Here is a 4695-nt window from a genome sequence, read left to right on the forward strand (position 1 = left end):
TATCAACTAGTCCCAGTACCACTACTCTATCTGATATCAACTAGTCCCACTACTCTATCTGATATCAACTAGTCCCACTACTCTATCTGATGTCAACTAGTCCCAGTCCCACTACTCTATCTGATATCAACTAGTCCCACTACCCTATCTGATATCAACTAGTCCCACTACTCTATCTGAGTATCAACTAGTCCCACTACTCTATCTGAGTATCAACTAGTCCCACTACTCTATCTGATATCAACTAGTCCCACTACTCTATCTGATATCAACTAGTCCCACTACTCTATCTGAGTATCAACTAGTCCCAGTACCACTACTCTATCTGAGTATCAACTAGTCCCTCTACTCTATCTGAGATAGGGCTGTTACTTCTGACCTCACAGGAAACCAAGAGGAAGAACTTCCTGCGATGTCAGTGAAGGTGACCCCTGTGACCCCTGCTGGCCCCGCCCACCCCCAGCCCTGCTCTCCGCCACTCATCGTTCTGCAGGATATGGAGGGGGAGACAGAGGAGAGGGGCGAGGTCCACAGGTAAGGACCCATAGACCATAGAACCTTGAACATAGAACTTTAGAACCTAGAACATAGAACTTTAGAACCTAAAACATAGAACTTTAGAACCTAGAACCTTGAACTTTGGAATCTAGAACATAGAACTTTAGAACATTGAGCATAGAACCAAGAACTGACTTCTGTTATTATGATCTCTCATCCAGGTGTTTAAGGAGCTCCGGTGTGCAGGTTCCATTCAACATGAACAACAGCAACAGCAACGAGGAAGAGTAAGAACACACACAGACCCAAATATGGACGATAACGTACTTTGCGACCCTAGTCCTGAAGTCTACAAAAGGGATACTGCTTATTGTTCTATTTACTCAGAGTCAGATGAACTCATAGAACAATCTCACCTCTAGTTACCAGACAGATCTCACCTCTAGTTTCCAGACAGATCTCACCTCTAGTTTCCAGAACAATCTCAACTCTAGTTTCCAGAACAATCTCACCTCTAGTTTCCAGACAGATCTCACCTCTAGTTTCCAGAACAATCTCACCTCTAGTTTCCAGAACAATCTCACCTCTAGTTTGCAGAACAATCTCAGTTTCCAGAACAAACTCTATCAGAGACAATCTCACCTCTAGTTTCCAGTCTCACCTCTAGTTTCCAGACAAGATCTCACCTCTAGTTTCCACAGAACAATCTCACCTCTAGTTTCCAGAACAAACTTATCTCATAACAGAACCTCTAGTTTGCAGAACAATCTCCAGTTTCCAGAACAATCTCATCTAGTTTCCATAACAATCACCTCTTAGTTGCAGAACAATCTCACCTCTAGTTTCCAGACTGATCTAGTTTTTTCAGACACAATCTCACAGAACTCTAGTTTCCTGAGAACAATCTCACCTCTAGTTTCCAGAACAATCTCACCTCTAACAGTTTGCAGAACAATCTCACCTCTAGTTTCCAGAACAAACTCACCTCTAGTTTCCAGAACAATCTCACCTCTAGTTTCCAGAACAATCTCACCTCTAGTTTCCAGAACAATCTCACCTCTAGTTTCCAGACAGATCTCACCTCTAGTTTCCAGAATAATCTCACCTCTAATTTCCAGAACAATCTCACCTCTAGTTTCCAGAACAAACTTACCTCTAGTTTCCAGAACAATCTCACCTCTAGTTTGCAGAACAATCTCACCTCTAGTTTCCAGAACAATCTCACCTCTAGTTTCCATAACAATCTCACCTCTAGTTTGCAGAACAATCTCACCTCTAGTTTCCAGACTGATCTCATGACAGAACCTCTAGTTTTCCAGACTGATCTCATGACAGAACCTCTAGTTTCCAGACTGATCTCATAACAGAACCTCTAGTTTCCAGACTGATCTCATGACAGAACAATCTCACCTCTAGTTTCCAGAACAATCTCACCTCTAGTTTCCAGAACAATCTCACCTCTAGTTCCCAGAACAATCTCACCTCTAGTTTCCAAAACAATCTCACCTCTAGTTTCCAGAACAATCTCACCTCTAGTTTCCAGAACAATCTCACCTCTAGTTTCCATAACAATCTCACCTCTAGTTTGCAGAACAATCTCACCTCTAGTTTGCAGAACAATCTCACCTCTAGTTTCCAGACTGATCTCATGACAGAACCTCTAGTTTTCCAGACTGATCTCGTAACAGAACCTCTAGTTTTCCAGACTGATCTCATGACAGAACCTCTAGTTTTCCAGACTGATCTCATGACAGAACCTCTAGTTTCCAGACTGATCTCGTAACAGAACCTCTAGTTTCCAGACTGATCTCGTAACAGAACCTCTAGTTTCCAGACTGATCTCATGACAGAACAATCTCACCTCTAGTTTCCAGACTGATCTCATGACAGAACCTCTAGTTTCCAGACTGATCTCGTAACAGAACCTCTAGTTTCCAGACTGATCTCATGACAGAACAATCTCACCTCTAGTTTCCAGAACAATCTAACCTCTAGTTTCCAGAACAATCTCACCTCTAGTTTCCAGAACAATCTCACCTCTAGTTTCCAGAACAATCTCGCCTCTAGTTTCCAGAACAATCTCGCCTCTAGTTTCCAGAACAATCTCGCCTCTAGTTTCCAGAACAATCTCACATCTAGTTTCCAGAACAATCTCACCTCTAGTTTCCAGAACAATCTCACCTCTAGTTTCCAGACTGATCTCATGACAGAACCTCTAGTTTCCAGACTGATCTCATAACAGAACCTCTAGTTTCCATACTGATCTCATTACAGAACAATCTCACCTGTAGTTTCATTTACATTTCCAGACAGATCTCATGACAGAACCTCTAGTTTCCCAAATGGCACGCTACTCCCTTTATAGTGCACTATAAAGGGATCTATAGGGGTAGTGCACTACTTTAGACTAGGGCCCAAATTGTGCCTCATCCAAATTGTGCCTCATCACACTATATAGGTCCAAATTGTGCCTCATCCTGTGACATCCACTCATCCTCCATTTTTATCAAGGAAAGAAAAGCAGGAGAAAAGGGAGAGAAAGGAACAGAAGAAGAAGGAGAAAGAGGAGAAGGAGTTGAAGGAGAAAGAGGAGAAGGAGAAGAAGGAAAGAGGAGAAGGCCAAAGCTGAAGCGTAAGTGTCTTCGTAAAGCCCCAGCTGGGTTTTTATAAAGTTGCCATGCGGTACAACATCAGAACCCAAAGGATCTGATTCCATGTGTTTACACAACAACACAAATCAGATATGCCCAATACAAAGTCATTGGAGTGGCTGTGTAAACTAAGCTTTTAAAATGGTATAACCCGTGTAAACTAAGCTTTTAAAATGGTATAACCCGTATAAACTAAGCTTTTAAAATGGTATAACCCGTGTAAACTAAGCTTTTAAAATGGTATAACCCGTATAAACTAAGCTTTTAAAATGGTATAACCCGTGTAAACTAAGCTTTTAAAATGGTATAACCCGTATAAACTAAGCTTTTAAAATGGTATAACCCGTATAAACTAAGCTTTTAAAATGGTATAACCCGTATAAACTAAACTTTTAAAATGGTATAACCCGTATAAACTAAGCTTTTAAAATGGTATAACCCGTGTAAACTAAGCTTTTAAAATGGTATAACCCGTGTAAACTAAGCTTTTAAAATGGTATAACCCGTATAAACTAAGCTTTTAAAATGGTATAACCCGTGTAAACTAAGCTTTTAAAATGGTATAACCCGTATAAACTAAGCTTTTAAAATGGTATAACCCGTATAAACTAAACTTTTAAAATGGTATAACCCGTATAAACTAAGCTTTTAAAATGGTATAACCCGTATAAACTAAACTTTTAAAATGGTATAACCCGTATAAACTAAGCTTTTAAAATGGTATAACCCGTATAAACTAAGCTTTTAAAATGGTATAACCCGTATAAACTAAGCTTTTAAAATGGTATAACCCGTATAAACTAAGCTTTTAAAATGGTATAACCCGTATAAACTAAGCTTTTAAAATGGTATAACCCGTATAAACTAAGCTTTTAAAATGGTATAACCCGTATAAACTAAGCTTTTAAAATGGTATAACCCGTATAAACTAAGCTTTTAAAATGGTATAACCCTTATACACCCTGTATGTGCTGTATAACCCCAGTCTTTGTCCCTCGGGCATAAAGAGAATGCCTTGTCTATTTTTCCCTGTGTGTGTGTGTGTGTGTGCGTGCGTGTGTGTGTGTGTGTGTGTGTGTGTGTGTGTGTGTGTGTGTGTGTGTGTGTGTGTGTGTGTGTGTGTGTGTGTGTGTGTGTGTGTGTGTGTGTGTGTGTGTGTGTGTGTGTGTGTGTGTGTGTGTGTGTGTGTGTGTGTGTGTGTGTGTGTGTGTGTGTGTGTGTGTGTGTGTGTGTGTGTGTGTGTGTGTGTGTGTGTTGCCAGGCCTAAAGAGATCACGGTGATAGACCCAGCAGGTAACATGTATTATAACTGGCTCCTTGTCATCACTATTCCTGTAATGTACAACTGGACCCTCATCATAGCCAGGTAACTAACACACTGATTGGCTAATTTGTTGATTGATTGGTTGGTTGATTGGGTGGTTGATTGGGTGGTTGATTGGGTGGTTGATTGATTGGGTGATTGATTGGGTGGTTGATTGATTGGGTGGTTGATTGGGTGGTTGATTGATTGGGTGGTTGATTGATTGGTTGGTTGATTGATTGG

At 40.5% G+C, this 4695-nt stretch overlaps 1 pseudogene; it reads left to right on the forward strand.

Annotated features, from left to right (window-relative positions):
• The first annotated feature begins 388 nt into the window (after nucleotides 1–388).
• The window catches only part of LOC124014602, a 24841-nt pseudogene continuing 20534 nt past the window's right edge, over nucleotides 389–4695 (forward strand).

The sequence above is a fragment of the Oncorhynchus gorbuscha genome, linkage group LG25 (assembly GCF_021184085.1).
Source record: "Oncorhynchus gorbuscha isolate QuinsamMale2020 ecotype Even-year linkage group LG25, OgorEven_v1.0, whole genome shotgun sequence".
Taxonomy (NCBI): Eukaryota; Metazoa; Chordata; class Actinopteri; order Salmoniformes; family Salmonidae; genus Oncorhynchus; species Oncorhynchus gorbuscha.